General features: G+C 46.9%; 1 long non-coding RNA gene across 1 annotated transcript in view; it reads left to right on the top strand.

The window, feature by feature from the left end:
• The first annotated feature begins 1,266 nt into the window (after positions 1 to 1,266).
• Positions 1,267 to 17,024, top strand: part of LOC142603451 (uncharacterized) — a 73,968-nt gene continuing 58,210 nt past the window's right edge. The window contains exon 1 of the long non-coding RNA XR_012837381.1: positions 1,267 to 1,394. This is a non-coding gene — a long non-coding RNA (uncharacterized LOC142603451). The remainder of the gene's footprint in view (positions 1,395 to 17,024) is intronic.

The following is a 17,024-nucleotide window of genomic DNA, read 5'->3' as shown; positions in this document are numbered from 1 at the left end:
GCATCTTTAGAAATCATAGAAACATTAGCTCTAAGGCTTATGACAAAATTTGCAAGAGTTTGACAACTGCGTGCCACGGTGCGTTGGCTGAGGCAGCTGATAATTTTCTTATTCAGCTCTATGTTGTGAGTGATTGTCATCTCCTTTGACTCTGACAAAACAAACAGTAAAGGAGATGGGATAGCGGAAGGCTTTTTGTTGATTTTTCTTTTTAGGATGCAAGAATTAGTATTCAGTCAACAGCTCATCTGCAGCAGCTGTTATGAATTTATGATGGGCCCATCAGATTCCCTTTCTTACTGGTCCTTATCAAAAAGGACTTCTTTGGGGGATTTTTTGGTTTTTTCTTTGTTTGTGTAGGAGCAAGTGAAGTCCAAAGGTGCGAAGGCGGGCAGAAGGCACAGACAGTGGGGGCTGGAATTGCTAGGGAAGGAAAGAGTGAGAACTCCTCCTCACCTGGCAGCGGGTGGTGTGCAGGGGCACTGACTGCTTTTATAAGCCTAAAGCGTTATGATAATGTAATGATCTTTAAGAACAGAATCTAGAACTAGAGGCCTAGCCACCTTCCCTATTCAAGAAATCCTTCAAACAGTTCTTTCTCCTCAAACAACTGCCTGTTTAAGTGCCCCATAAAAGACTGATTATCTTCATCGCCACCTAGACCTACATTCAGCCCACCAGAGTTGGTCTGTTAATATGTAATCCTCATTTTCCTTTGCTCAGGTGGTCTTTGGGTTTTGTCAGTAGGCTTTTTCATTTGAACAAATTTACTCTTTTTCCCTTTGGCACTCTTCCCGCTAACGTTTGATCTATATGTGATTATGAAATCTCGCTTGCTTCCATACTCTGGAATTCCCTGAGGTATAGGCCTGCGAGGCTCTTGCAGTTATAAACAGCCCTCCGGTTCGAGCAGGCAATGCTATGCCGTGTCAGAATAGAGCAAATACCTGCAGAACCCCTCGCTGCTCACTACAATCAGGTCTCCACCTGTGGGAGCGTGTGTATTTATAGCCTTGTCACAGAACATCATAATTAGACGTGCCCATAAGGCAGCCACAACCCAGAGTGTTGTCACAGCTCGGGGACCCCATTATTAGCACTGTGTTGTCAGAGGGTTAGGCTGCAAGCAGATAACCTAACACAGCAATACTTTGGGGAATTAAGCCACAATTCCATTTTGGGGTGATTAGTTTTTCATCTGATGCAAATGCAGTCTTCTGCATTGTTTCCCTGAAGACTGAAGTTGGCTTTTTTTACTCCCAGAACAGGTACGGTTTCCACATTGACAACAGCGAAAGTGCTCAGGAGGAACTACTGTTATTCGGTCTCCATAAACTGCTGGCGTTCAATCTCCATGAACAGTTTTGTCAGTGGACTTGAATGAGACTGCAAAGGTAATTGAAAGATTTGTTTTATCGTCTTTATTCCTGCCGATAGAAATAAAACATTTAAAAAAAAAAAAAAAAAAAAAAGAGAACCTGCTCAGTTAGAGAGCTAAACAGCAATTTCTTGGTCGACATTCATTTTAAGCCACTGCAGATGTAGGTTTGCCTCAAACAGCCAAACTGGACATGAAACTGTCAACTGAGAACTGAAATTTGGCTCCTTATTTCCTTCCCTTGAGCCACCCACTGCCCCACAAATTTTAGTCAGAGGTAACAGAGGGACGCAGGGCTGTTGGCTTCATAGGAGTTGACTCAGGCTGAGTAAAAGGTATTAATTAAATACCTGTTTAATTACAGAAGTATCAAGCCGATTACTCCTGGTTCAGTGCTGTGTGTTATTTCAAAGATGCAACACACTGATTTAAACAGTTTTTGCTGGAATACTTTTAATAAAAACATAGGAAGAGAAAGGTATGAGTTAGAGGATTTTAGACCGGAAAGAGTTAAATCAAAAATTAATGCCAACATTCCTTCGTTTCTTCTCTCTGGTTATATGAAGTTCTTTGTATAAGAAATCCTTTTGCTTGACACTGTTTCATAGTATGAGCTGCCTGTGACTGGGAGGGGGTGGTAGAGGGACAGCGGATTTAATCAGTCTTCAGTTATTGGAAACTGAACTTGTTCCCTTCAGCAAAAAAAAAAAAAAAAAAAAAAAAAGAAAAAAGAGGAAAAAAGACTTTGTCTGCAGGAGGCAGACAAAAGATGCGTTTTCTCGCTTGTTTGAAAATTAGCTTGTGGAGAGTTGCACACATAGGACGTGTTCACAGCAGCCGCTCAGAGCTCACAAACCTTTACGCGTGAGCTTTCTAATGACCGTACTGAGTTTGCTCTTTTGACCACAGGCATGGTTTTGAGAAATGGAGGGGTTTGCCTGATGCTCACTAGGCTGGAGGCGGGAGGGAAAGGGATGAAGATGGACGAGCAGAGGGAACAGCAGGGAGAGGTGAAAGCCAAAGCTTTGAGTTCCCAAAGGAGCTATGAAGACCTGTTTTTCTTAGCTTGAACTCACAAGCTTGAAGCAATTGTCTGTACTCCTTGTTAAGTTGAATTTACATATTCAAATGAACTAATTCCCTTTGACCTACTTTGGCCAGCCTAAACTGTAGGCCTGTGCACAATGGGGAAAGGGGAGGAGGTTTTTCTCAAACTATGAATTCCTTTATTGTTGCTGGGATCGGTCGTGCGTATCTATAATGCTTGGGATGGAATCTTTAGCCGTAGCTAATAAACATTACGCAGTACTCAGGGCAGGATTTGCATTGCAGATGCTTGCAATCCTGTTGCCTCCTGCCCTATCCAACGCTGCCATCATATTACTGCCTCTCTCTCCGTTCCCCAGGCTTTGTGAAGTCAGTTATTCAGGTTTTGTGTGTCCAGCTCACTCCTCTACGTGTCATCATGCCTTTTTTTACTCTCCCTGAAATCCCACAGCCTCCTGTCTTTTATTGCAGGCCTTGTTTAATCTGAACTGGAAACTCTTTACAGCGGGAACCATATATCAGTCTATATATGTGAAATTAGTGCATAGATTTCTGATGCTTGACCCGTGACACTTAATGAGAGCCAACAGCAGAACACATGAGTGTGAGCAGTCGGTACCGGCATGTCTTCACTGGGGGAGGAGTGGGAAAAAGTGGAAGGTAGGCTTTTTGGATGGATCCTAATAAAGGCCTAGAAAATTCAGAACATGAAAGTTTGTGCTGAGCCATGCAGATGAGCAGAGGAACTCTAATTAAAATACAGACTCTGTCTTGTTCTCAGAAACTGGGCAGCATTCCCCATCTGAGCTCTGCCAACATATCTCAATCCTGGACTTCAGCACCCACTGCTGCTCTGCTCTGTAAGACACCCACTCAGCTTGGCCAGCGCATCTCAATCTTGATCTGTAACACCTCCTGCTGTTCTAATTCTGGGCCCTTTTTGAGCAGAAAATGCCATCTCTCTACTAAATTGTGCCAAATTGCTTAGTTTTGGCCGCAGAACTCATTTTCACTTGTCACCTAATGGGATACCTAGAGACTTTCATCTAACACTGTCAGCAACAGAGGAAGAAGAACATGTGAATACCCAGCCCCCTGCTAAGTCCCCTAATTATATAGTGATGTGTTAATAACAAACACACTTTCATGTCTTGGCAGTTGCAAAACGCTCATCGGTAGTGCAGTGCTTCAGAAGTAACATCGCACAGGAAAGATGCAAGTCCCAGTTTAAATTACTTAATGAGTATCAGCATAGTCTGTACCCAGAATTAGAGTTTGGAAGAAACGCCTAGCGTGAAGCTGTCAGATGCCGGTTGTTTGGATGTTCTGAGAGGTTTAGAGAGGTTTGCTGTTGTAGAAGTGAGTGTTTCTGCGCATAGAATCTCTTTTCCCTCCCACTCTGCCTCATGATTATAAATCTGCCTTCCTTGGAGGCCTCGCCATCGTCCATTTTTTTGAGAACTCAACATCGGGGGGTGGAACGGCTTCCATCTTGGCTGAGACACCAGGGCTGGCGCTGGGAACATCCAGATCCAGAATTATGCATTTCTTTCAATTTGAGCCAAATTGCTGGATTTTACAGTGCCCTGTGGTGATCAGCCTGGCTTTTAGCAGAATAGGCAGGAACTGGAGCAAGCGTGAGCCACCACGTGTGCTGGTGAACACCCCGAGCAATTAGTTTGTGGCAGTGACTGCCTGAGCTCAGGAATAACAGCCTTGTTTCTGGAGCAAATGGTTCAGACCAACAGAGATGCAAGAACTAAAAATCTTGTGGGAAGACAACAGGTTAGGAAATTACCATCAAGGAAGAAGTGAGAAAACTTTGCCAAGAAGATGTCTTGACAGCATTTCCATTCTTGCCCCTGTGAGACTCCAAGTGCAGCTGCACCAGCTGCCACGCTGTCAGGTGCTGAGAGCTGCAGAACGACGGGACAGCTAAACTCCAGTTTATCTGTCAGGTTTGGCTCTGTAAACAGTCACGTGAGAGTTATTAGATATATTACAGGTGGTGGTGCATTCTGTCCAGAAGAAAGGATGGTTCTATATCTGACGTGAGCAGTGCATACGGACAGAGCAATGCTTTAAGTGCTTTTCTGTGCTCTCAACTTCTTTGGCAAGATAGAAGATGAATGACAGATGCCCAATCTTATCTTTGGAAAGGAACTCTGAAAACAAAACTCTCAAAATATTCTTTAGTCCCCTAAATCCATCCAATTTACATACTCATTGTTGAGTGTTTTGTGGATTGCGTCTCGTAGTATCTACTTCGGATTCTTTAGTATATAGATTAAAATTTCCATTCACTCTAACAGCAGTGCTGGTGTCATTGGTAGTGCATGTGCCTTGAAATGTTTGGTGTCTATGAAATCAGACCTCACTACTGTGATACAAAGGGCGCTAAAATGTCGTCACTACCTTGTCAGCATATACCTCAAACTAACAAATTGGTTTAGTACAACCCCATCAGCAAAATCATATGTCCTAAGTGCAACACTTCTGTTAGCATTCAAGAAAACTCTTAAGAGCCGGATCTGTGAGAAGCCCTTGGTTTGCAGCCCTTAGGCTGTAACTGAAGCCCTTGCTGTGGCAGAAGACTGAGGAAGAAAGGTTTAGGCAGGCCTGGAGAGACTAGAATAGAGAAGCCAAAGTGTTTGCTGTCTTTTAGATCTGCGTGCTTGCAGTGCTGTACACAAGGGCTTGTTGAGCGTACTTTGCCAATGGCAGGATAGCCTTAGGTCAGATTTCTGGGAGGGAAAAGCCATAATCTCTGGCTGAGAGTCAGACGGTTTTACCAGCAAAAATACTCTCTTGGTTGAATGAAAATAGCCTCCACCCCCCACCCCACCCGCCGTTTCTTATTCAGTGTGTATCCTGTGCGTGTATGGAATAGCCACAGTCTGGATTTTGGGCACAGGATATGTCTTTGTGGGGAGTGGTTCTCTTCAGCTGGCTCGGCTGCCATTTTGCCATTCCAATCACACACGCGACTGTGGAAGAGTTGCATTGGGTGGGGACAACATACGGTGATGGTTACGTCAGCTACGTGCTGCTCATCCTCGTAGATCCTGCCTTACAACGTGTCTCTGGCTGGGCCCTTACCACAGAGTCTGCTTCATCAGAACAGCCCCAAGCCTCCTTTGCTCCACCTCCCTGAGCTTCATCTCTTCGTTAGCACCTTCTAGTACCGCGAGCCCAGACTATGCTACAACTCAAAGAACAGGAACTCAAGGCTGTAGCAATCAGGCGTACGGTTCTGCTTTCTCATGGATGGCTGATCTGCTGACTGATAGGATGTGCCTTGTGCAATATTGTAAGCTAGGCACATTTTAACATGCTAACTGAAGCCCTGAATCAGATTTTGCAATACGTTTGTGTATTGGTCTACTGAGAGGCAGTTGTTTCAGAATTTCACCGGTGAGACTGCCAAAACTATTTGTGTATTTTATAGTTCACATTGTAAACTACTTGCATGCATCCCCGTGTCATATATTAAGTGACACAACTCATAAATAGCGGTGCCTAGCAAAGCTGTCTTCTGTAGATCCGTCTACAGAGGTTTTAGCCACAGAATTTGCTTTGACAAAGTTGTCCCGGGTATTTTCTTCCTTTGTGAATGACAGGAGGCATAAGACATGGAGTATTTGGTATAAAACGAAGCTAGTGGTAGTAATTGTGGCTGCATATGGAACCAGATTTGTCTTAATTTGCAGAAGATGTCTCTAACCTCTTCCACAAAGAGGCAATGAGCAGAGAAGTAGAAACTTCTCTAGAGCAAATGCGGCTGAGAAAAAGTGATACACAAGTGGAAGACCCAGAAAATGTTTTATAAAACAAAGAGGAGGTGGAGAAGCAGGAGGGCGATGCAACTGACTGTGTGGGGAAGGGCTTGAACAAGATTTCAAAGAAAAGATGCTCTGGAAATAAAATCAGAGAAATCCAGAACAAAATCTGTGCTGTTATAAATACTATTTGAGGTCTGGTTTTACTGAGGTGAGTGTATAGATACTGCTGAGGCTCCATGAACGTGAAATTCCTTTTTCCTTTGTAGTTTTGCGGCACCTGTAGATATTGTGGGGATGCGTCGCCTCTAGGCTAGACAATGTGTGTGGCAAGGAGAGGTAGCTAACCGAAAGAGTTTCAGCTGAATAGCGGATAGATTCCCAGGGAAATTGCTTTGTGGTCGTGTGGGTGACCGACCAGATCAGGCTCCAGAGACTTCCTTTTGAAAGTCTGCGTATGATTTATGCCATCTTCATCTTACGAGCTCAGAGATTATGCTTCGTTGATGCTGCAGGATTGAATGCTTTCCTGCAGTATCTTCAGGCTGATTTGGGTGGTTGTTCTCACTGCCACAGAGCAAAGAACATCTCTCTTGTAGAAAGGGCTGTTCTGCCCATAGCGCTGGTGGCCAACAACATAATGCTCTGGAAGATGAGGTCCGGTAGCCAAATGGGCTAAAGAGAAGAGAAACGACACTAAAATCCTCTCCATGATGGACATACTGAGAAACGTTCATCCTCCTTCATCTTTACAGAAGTACAGAAGAAAGCAAACTAATCCTTTTCTACCTCTGTTGCCTTCTGGATTTCAGAAATGACTGCTGTGAAATTTCCCTTCTCAGTAGTGGCCAAGACGGATTATCACATACATCACTTTATTCTTCCCTGCTTTGCCTCTAGCTGAAACATCACATGTGCAGAAGACGACCTCCACAGCGAGTGAGTACTCCATCTGCTGTCCATAGATCATTCATCTCTAAAGGAAACGCTTGGACTTTTCAGTGACTTGCTCCTGAGAAAGTCAGCTGCTAAACCCTCTTTGACAGAACGCTCGCTTTAGCCAAACACAGGCTTACAAGGACAGTTTTGGTTGCCCATCAACCTTAAAAACTCTGTGGTATAAAAAATGTCTAGGAGAGAGGAACAGGGATGATTGTTGATCTGGACCAGCTTCTGTACAAGAAGGAGTTGAATAAACAGAAACGCTTCAGCCTTGAGCAGAGCCATAGAGGGCTACGAAGTTCTCCGTGCGTAGAGGGTGACCAGTGAATGACGGCTTGGTCATTCTTTCCCAGGCATCACGCTATTCACTGCTGTCAGAGATGAGATAATGGGCTGTGTGGGTCTGTAGTCTGATGTGCCGTGACTGTCCTATGCTCTGCTCTGGAGAGGAGAGGTGTTACTGAGCATGGTTTTTACTTCAAGCGAAGTCCTGAGATGCCAAATAGGGAGGTGTGTGAGAAAACCTTTCCCAGACAGAGCTCCCTTATGGGAAAGGAGCTGATAACTCTTTGGAGACTGCTACCAATTTAGCGCTTAGCTGGCAGCCGAAGGTGAGAAAGACAGGTCTGGGCAGCTGCACAGGACACTCAGCTGGGAAAAGACACAGCTTTGCACTAAGCACCTGATGACCAGACTTAGAGATTATCGAAGCAGATGAGCCTGACTAAGGCTGTGCTACGAGATGCGGAGCAGGAGCCCGAGGAGAGCTGGGTTTTCAGTGGCGGTGCATGTTACTGTCACCGTCGGGTTCAGCTGGAGGCACAGGTGCCGAGACGGTTCTCGCTGTTAGGCTCTTGAGCTTTCAGCTGGGCACCCGTCCAGCCATCCGTCACTCCTTGGATCTTGTCCATGGGAAACCAAACATGATCTGAGAGTTGCCACCGCGGCAGAAATATCAAACAGACACCTGGCATTTAATACAAACTGAGGTAAATTCAGTCTGAAAATAGAACGGGGTTGTGCCTTGACTGCCGGGCAAGTGAGCCTGTGGCGGGGCTTCTGGCTGCTCCCTGAAGGCTGGGGTCGCAGCCCTGTAGATCAGCTCCAAACAAAAGGCAGAACCAGATGTTTGGGTGTAACTGTGGAAAAACAGATGTGGGACAGCTCAGAATCTCAGGTGAATTGAAAGCCAAGACAGAGACTTTTCTTTTTTCCACCATGATTCGATCACATGAGGAACAACTGAGTGAGCTCTTCTGTTCTTTGTGGTACAACTGACAGATAACGTAGGGGGAGGCGAGACTGGCTTTGTTTTCAACTGTGAAATCCATGACGGGATGCATTCTTTGTGAATTAATTAATTTGGAGAAAATGGAGTTTATTTGACAAAAGATTCAATTCCACCCACTTCCCAGCTGGCGTTCTAGTGCAGTGTAAATGTGGACTGTCAGATTCCCTTCAGCCCTCGACGTTTCAACTGAAATAGCAACTTCTGTCTTGTGGGGCAGTGAATAACAGTTGTGAGCCCCGTGCTGCTCGTGAGTTACAACAGGTAGGAGAGTACGAGGGAGAGGCAGGGCTAGGTTCTGCCCTGCTTCAGACAGGGCTGGCTGCTGCTGCACCTCCTGTTCGGCAAACGCTTTGAAGAGGAGCTAAACTTGAGTCCCTCTGAGCAGGGGTTTAGGTTCATTTCCCAGGCCAGCAGAAGTCTTCAGGAATTTTCCCCTCGACTTTTTTGTAAAATGAGGGACGTGATGCTATCCTTCACCCCAAGGGAAGGATTTCCCATTCAGATTGTTCAGTATATCAGCACTGCAGCAAGCCACGTTAATAGGACGTGCAGGAGTTGGTGTAGTACCCAATGACATTCCGCAGACAGGTGCAGAGACATCTTTAAGACAGAAGCTGCGGCAGATCATAATCACAAACTCATTAGTCTGCTAACAAGAGCTGGGGGAATCAGCCTAAAATGAAATTCTAGTTTGTTGTATTAGCATGCGGCAGACACCTGCTGGCTTCCTGAGGTCAGGATTTGGCCCTGGAAAGGTGTGTGCTGCCTACCCGCTGATAATAAACCAGTTCAGAGACCGTTAGGATGTGTAAACTCCAGATTGCTTCCAAATCTTTCAAATAGTTGCAAACTTTTTGTGTGTTCTAGCAAAGAGACAACTGTTGTGGAGGCATTGGCATGAACGTGATGCACCTGGCCCACAGCAGGTCTTATCCCTCAATGCACAGTACAGTGCTACGAACTGAGAGGTGACGGTGTCATCTGTTGCCAGTAAATGGAGTGGCAGGAGAGCGATGGCTTTCCTGTTTGTGTCACCACGATCAACAGAGGAAAGATACCTCTAAATAGCACAGGAATGTTTAGCGATTGTGAGCTCATGTGAAAAGTTCAATCTGTATTTCAAGGACAGGAGGCCTTCGAAGGAGGAGATCAAATCCTTAAGGAGCAGTTGTAAAATGCCACTGTTAGTGCCCCCAAAATGCCTTCAGCTTATTTTGCGGAAATGGCATACTGCAGCTTATATCTATATGACAAGAAAAGGACACAAATGTACACAGTTGGGACCCTGAGCAGCCTTGCAGGTCATAAATACAGCAAGGCAACAGTAAAATGAGATCTTTATTCTGAGTAAAAGAAAATGCAGAAAAAGAAAGCATCTGTGTGCCCACTTTGCGTGCGGTTAGGAGGAATCTGAGAACTAACCGTGCAAGACAGACTTACAGTTGTGAGTATTTGCTACTCTGTCAAGATTGAGGGACACCAATGATGTCCCATTTGCTGCCTACAGATACTTAAAGAAATAAGATAGTACAGCCCCCTGGAAAGACTGGCCTGGGAGTTGCATGGCAGAAGACTCTGATGAGGCGTTTTTGAGAAGGGGAAAGAGTTGGAAGGACACAGCAAGGAAAAGGGCCTAGGTATCTCCGATGAGACTGACCACAGCCCAGTGAATCTAGATCTGGGCTTAGATCAGCCACCTAAAGCAGAAAATACTTTTTTAAGATTCATTTTGTCAGTTATATGCATTTTGTTTTTCAGCTGCAATGTCACCCTGGAGGCACAAACTGTAAAAGCTGGGGCTCTGCAAGCGTCCTCACGTTACTGGGATTCACTTCCTGATGGAATAACAGCTGGTCTGTGCTCGGGAGGGGACCTGTGGGCAGCCGTGGAAGAGAAAGTATTGGAGCCTCTCCAGATCCAAGTGACTGAGTAGGTGGCTCAGTGGTGGTGGTTCAGCTAGGAGAGCTCTGTCAGGGTGGTGTCACCATTGGCCTCCCGAAGTTAGTGTCACGGTAGCGCCAGTCCAGCAGCTGGGATGACCGCTGCTCTCTTAAACGCAGCTGCAAGAGACAAAGCAAATATAGGGGAGTCTTTGGGACTGTCACAGCTGGACACAGCAGCCTGGCACAATGTTTGATGTTAGGGCGTGTGTATACATTGAGCGATGGAGTCAAGGGCATGTGGACCTTACCTGTATCTTTGGGCAATATGAGGTTGACCTGTTCCTCAGCCTGGAGCACCAAAATGGGAATTTACTCACTTTTTGGTATCTGCATGCCCTGAAGCTGATGCTCTCAGTGTTAACACAGCCAGCAGTGGTGGAAGAACCAAGACAAAGGGGAAAATTGCTAAGGAAAACCCAAACCTCTTATCACCGGCACACAAAAGACCACCTGGATCTACCAGCAGGAGATCCTGTCAGTGTTAGACCATTTTTTCAGGGTAAATCATGCACTTGGAAGCCGGCAGAATCTGTTGAGCTGATAAATTCTTGCTCATACAGCCTAGCAGTAGAGAGTCACATATTTCACTGAAACCACAAATACATGCACTCGCTGGAAGTGCAAGACGAATGAGACTTGGAGAACAGTGAAATACGTGGTCCCCTGGGACTTGCTCAGCAGCACGCAGGAGGAACGTAGCCCTACCAGTCTGCCGTGGAGCGTGGAACAGACTCACAGCCCCATTGCAACCCCACGTAAGCCAACCTCCTGTCATCACAAGAGAGGCTTGCACTCACCCACATCTAGCCTCCCACGCGGCACGCACAAGAATTTTCACAGTGGCAGGGGAAGAAGGAACAATCTGCTCGAGCCCGGAGAAAATCCCTGTGGTGCCAAACCAGCCGAGTTCAGGTGGTGTGCGAAACAAGATTGGTGTTGCAGGGGATGGCTTGTCTTGCAGGACAGATATGTAAGAACATATAACACGATGCAAGAGATGTGAGGTTTATTTTTGCTGTCTGAGATGAATGTGGCAGGAAGGAATATTATGAAAAAACACTTTCCAGCAGTAGGTGCTGGCACATGAGCCTGGGTATGGCCTGAGGGCACATCTGGCCAGATGCTGTGAGTGCCCACACTGGGGAGAGCAGGGCTGGGACACAGCACAGTGCTGCTGCTTCTTGCTCGTGGGGAGCTCTGGTCTTCTCATTTTCTTTTGGGCCAAAGGAAATGTTCTGGTCAATCGAAATCCCTTTTTATTTCCTTTGTAATTTCTTTTGCTGACTTTATTTCAGCAACTGTAGTATGGTGCCGAATGTCCTGTGGGTGTGACCGGCTCTGGCTCTGATGCTGGGGGCCTCCTGCAGTCTTTTGCGCTGAGGAAGGACAGAAGTATTTCCACTTTCCAAGTGTTTTCCTGGCAGCCAGGAATCCTTTGTTTCCTGGGAGTGGTGTTCCGTGGAGGAACGCTAACTTCTCCTGACAGCATGGAAGCACTCAGCCAGGCCTGGCATCTCAGGCAGTGTTTGATGCCCAGCCTCCTCTTTGTGTCTAATGAAGGTGCCTGATCCCTTTGTGGATCTCCTGGAGGTGGGACACCTCATTTTCACCTGCTTGGAAGGTAAAATGACAACTGTAGATGAGCTTTATTTATTCTATCCACGCAACATATCTTTATTCATAAAGCTCCTTCACTCGTATCCTTGGCTCCCAGCACTTGGAGCAGTAACTTATCCTTTAAAATGATAATAATCCCAAGCAAACCAAGCAAACTCTCTACAGAAACAAAACTTGTCGTTGCTTTGCCTTTGACCTCACAAAAGATCTCTCACCTATCTTCTCCTGAACCGTGCGTAACGCTCCTGCGCCGATGGGTTGAGGGGTAAGGTCCCAGGGCAGGCTGGTCTGCGGTGTGGGCATGGAAATGCCCAGAGCACGGTGCCCCGGGCAGGGTGAGACAGGAGCTGGCTGCGGAGAGGCTCCTGGTGAGGGGGGCCTGAGAAATCCTCTGTGCTGGTGGTACAAGAACAGACCGGTGAGTTATTCTGGCTGCTCAGTACACTGAGATGCAGTCAGACCCGAGGTGATAAGCAGAGACTGGGCTCCAAGAGAGGGATAATTTATTCCTCACTCCTCTGGTGGATGCCAAGCTCAGGCCCCCAGCAAAGCCTCTGTGAACAGAGCTTGCCTTTATCTGAAGTGCCCAGCAGTTGATAGAAAGCAGTAGGCAGGCGAAGATTTCTGCCTCTGCTTGCCAAAATGCCACTGGCCTTGGCTCAAGGTGCGTAGAAGTTACTGCTATTTTGGGTGCTGCCGGGATTAGTCCTTGTGAAACGCCAGCTCTGCGCATTGGGCGATGCCTGGCCGCTCGCATACGCAGCAGGAGGCTGGGACAGCCGGCCCGGCGGGCAGGGCAGCACCCCGAAAGCAAGTGAGGTGCCTGGCCCGTACGTGCCCCGGTGCTCGCAGTGGCACAGCGGGCCTCGTCTGGCTGTGCGGCGCCGAACGGTCCGAGTCTGGCTGGCCTGCGGGAGAGGGCGCTGCGGGCTTGCGCTGCGCAGCCTGGCTACAGACAATGCACCCGGCAAAGCAGACAATAACAGGCAGGAAACGGGCAGCGAGGGATTCACCTCCGAGCTGAGAGATTTCATTCCTTTGGAGGGGGGAAAAATGGTGCTGAAAACTTTACATGAAACATCCTGAAGAGGGGAGGGAACAGTTCATCTTGAATGACTTGTGAGAAAAAAGGAGCCTGTGAATTACCAGATTCTATTTAGTGTGGAAATCTCTGTTTGTTTTGAAGGGTGTTTTTGGTGGATTAATGTGCTTATGAGTTCAGCCGCTGCTCACCAGAAAGGATGGTGGGTTTTGTTTCATACAATCAGATATTTTTTTTCCCCATCTTGCTCTCCTTTGGTTGTTCCCCCAAAATACCCAGTCCTGAAGGTTGTCAGTAGGAAGGGATGTTAGAAATGGTCCAAATCAACGTTGGAAAAGGTGTATCATGTCACAGGCGTTTGTTCCCTTCCCATTTCCATGGAAACATGCTAGCGTGGACTTTGGTGGTGTCAGGCAGAGCAGCCTGGCCCTCCAGCCTGGCAGGATCTAGTGGACTCTCTCCAGGAGGAGCTGCTGGCAACAGCACACAGAAATGTGGCTTGGTCTCATCAGATTTGGAGAGACCGGGTAACTTGGTCCTTTAGAATAACAGCGCTTGATATATCGCATCAGAAACAACAGCTGGGACAAACCTTTGACTCCCAACTTTCCCCTTTCCATCCTACCCTTCCACATCCCGTTGCCCCGTCCAGTCCCGCTGAGAAAACAGTGTACACCACAGGCTACAATTTTTAATTTCCTGGGGGGGGGGTGGAAGGGGTGGAGAGCACATCTTATGGCGACTGACAGGCTTTTTTGTTCTGCGTCAGTCCTTTTATTAACCCCCTGCTAGATCATTCACTCTCTCTGCTTAGCTGCCCCCGCTGCGTTAGTGATGAGAGTGTTTGTAACAGCAGGTCTGCCTTGGGAGATTATGGGGATCCCGTGGTCAGGGAGCAGTGGGTTGGTCGGTGTGCGCGCACAGATTGCTAGCTGCAGCTTTGCCTCCATCTGCCCTCTCTGCTAGCGTAGATACCTTTTATTATCCCTGCAGCGACAGCAGTTGCGTGTCTGATCCCCCTACAGCCACCCCGGATCTCACCGTTGGTGGATTTGATGTCCCACCTGTGAAGGCGCAGGCGGGCAGGCTGCCGGGAGTCTGGCGGAAGGCGGCGTCTCGCGAACAGGGCGGAAGAAGGTTAAGGCATCATCCACTACCCTGCACCCTCCGCCGTCCTTCAGCTTCGGCTAGTCCCTTTTATTTGTCTTACATCTTAGGGAGAAGGAGGTATTTCCACTCAATAATCTTGTCCGTTTCCCCTTCTGTATTTAGGGTCTCAGTTCCATAAAACGTTTGTCCCAGACGTGGGACTGAAGAATTTATGGGAGCAATATAAATCTCTCTTGGGCAGTTGTTTCCTTTCCCTTTTGGATCAGACTGCTGTTGGTGGTTGATTGTTCAAACAAATTAATTTGGGATGCACACATAAGTTCTAATTAGCTGCAATTATTCACTTATTTTCTCCCTGCCTCCCTCCCACATCACTAGAAATTCAAAAATATCACCCTAACAGTGTGCCCTGCAATAATTATCCCCCAGGCCAATCCTGAACCTCTCAATCTACAATCAATACCTTCATCTGTCAGCCACGATTAATTAAATGGAATCCCACTTTCAGGGCTTTGATTCATATCACTCCAGAACAGCTTACTGCGTATTATAATCCAGACGTGATTCTAATACTGTCCTCAAGTGAAAGGGAGGGGCTGACTGATACATCAACCCCCAACTTCATTAAAAAGCCAAACGATGCAGGAACTGTCATTGCGAGGCAAGGGATAAGTAGGTGGGACCGTGTTCTCCTCTAGAGCCTGGCTGCTTCACAGGGGGAAATAACGCTGCTGAAATCAAAGACAGGAGCAAGGGTATTGCTCCGTGTGAGGAAGGGAAGCAGAGTTAGGCCCAGCATGATCATTTTGCTGTCTGCGCCGTCTGCGTGGGTGTGCTCTGTTCTACAGAGGCTTCTTTTTTTGGCCAGCGGTTGCAGTTTTGGAACTCGATATGGTTCTGAACAGTAATTCAATATCCAAAGGCTGTTCTGAGCTCCTTGGCTCTGGTCTGTGGTGGTCCAAGCCAGAACTCCAGAGATGCTATAGCAGAGCTCTTAAAAACAGTAAAATTGTTTTACTTGAGATGCTTCTGATGGTTTAATAACCCTCCACTCTACACATGGAGTGGTAAAAGCAAAGAGGGATGTTAGGCCAAGCTATGCATCAGCAAAGCAGGGACTGGATCCAAGATTCATGGCTCCCTCTCCTCTTCGCTCTCTTCCTCAAACAGGAAAGGAGGTCAGATCTGAAAGGGGTGATTTGAATCTGTTCCAGGTCTTAAACCTGAGAGCCCGTACCCTTTTTGCTGATGCTGACCGTGTGTCTCAGCCAGACAGCATCCTCTCCTCGGATTTCTGCCTTCCTATTCTTTTTTAACTCTGATTCACAATCAGGCTCTCTCTTTCCCGGATGCCTGTTCCTTGCACCTTCACCCTCAGGACTTCAAAAGCCTCAGGTCCAACATCTAGGAGTCTGAGGGCAGCCGCTGTTATCTCCAAAGGGCAGGCAGCTCAGCAAATCTTTGGGCGATAAGAGACAATGATTTCCAACTTCAAGCCACCTGGAAGAAAGTGGAGCTGATGATGTTGCCCAAGAGTCATGACCCCAGGACTGGGAACAGCAAATCTAACTATGCTTGAGCTCACCAGCAGTCCTCAGTGTCCAATTTCATCTGTGCAACTATCTGGGGGTTTCCAGGACATCTTCCAAGTGATAGATGTGTTTTGTTTTCTGCCCTTGTAGGACAAATGACTTCAGAGCCGTAATCAAAGGGGAATAAGCAAGCTGTGTAGGTCAGCTCAGGATTTGTGCTGCGTGTGGTAGAGCGCGCTGTTTGTACAGCACAAGCAGGAGCTTGTTGCTAGTGCTGGAAACGTTAGACTGGGCCTTCCCGGCAAAATTTACACCTCAGCCGTACATAACAGAGGGAGGAAGCAGCAGGTATGTAAAACCTTCCTCTCTGCCCGTGTTCATATTCAGCAGGGGCCGGAGCCCAGAACTGCAGTAGCATGGCTTGAGGGAGCTGCAGAGCTGACCGCAGCCTGGAGAGGCATGCTTCGCATAGCTGCTTGAATTTGAAAGTTCATTCCAGTTCAGTGAAGCAAGTGGTGCTTTCGTGCTCGCTGTCTGCACTGGGTTCTAGTATTCGAGCTGTACCAGGCATGCCTGTTCGCATCCAGAAATGATTAAAGCTGGAACATTTGCTAGGTGAATTTTGTAAGTTTGATAGGACATTCAATTAGGGAAGAGAAATGATACTGCACAGTGTGTTGGTCACCGAGTCTGCCTCGCTGACAGCGCTCACTGAGAATTTCACAGTGGCTTTGCAGGGAGGGAAAACTGAGATGTGAAACTTGCAAAATAAATAATTTGTTTGGTATTTTGCTGCCTGGCTCTTTCCAAAATCCTGTTCTGGCCTTTTGCTGAAGATCAGAATGATACCCAGGCTGTTACTTTATCTGCACTTTAAGCTTCAGCTTGTAAATAGCAAAATCTCTGTGATCAGAATGACTTTAGGTACATGCAAGCCAAAAAAATGCCAATTGCTTTGCTACCCACCTAAGAAAATTGAGTGGTGGGGTTGGTAATAGAACACTAAAGCACAGTGCCTTTGTGGGTGAAAACTGTTAGCCTTAGGTTCATTGCAAGACAGAGGAACAAAGGCCACTTTGCTTTCATCAGCCACTTGAGAAATACAGACCCCCCACCACACTCACGGGGTGAAAGGCTCTGCTGGTGAGGCTTTATTGCCAGTGGAAAATGAAAATTACACACAAAATACAGAAGAGAAAATTCGTATCTCTGCATGTGAGTACTGTGCCGGGTATGACATCACTGTTAGCCAATCAGCAAGCTCCCTTTGTGTCTGGCTTTCTAATAAAAGCCACTTCATCAGAGTAATTTGCAATAATAATTTATTCACCTTCTAGGAACGA

Source organism: Balearica regulorum, chromosome 12 (genome assembly GCF_011004875.1).
Source record: "Balearica regulorum gibbericeps isolate bBalReg1 chromosome 12, bBalReg1.pri, whole genome shotgun sequence".
Classification (NCBI taxonomy): domain Eukaryota; kingdom Metazoa; phylum Chordata; class Aves; order Gruiformes; family Gruidae; genus Balearica; species Balearica regulorum.
The sequence above is the reverse complement of the archived record's forward strand: the minus strand, read 5'-3'. Positions and strand labels throughout refer to the sequence as shown.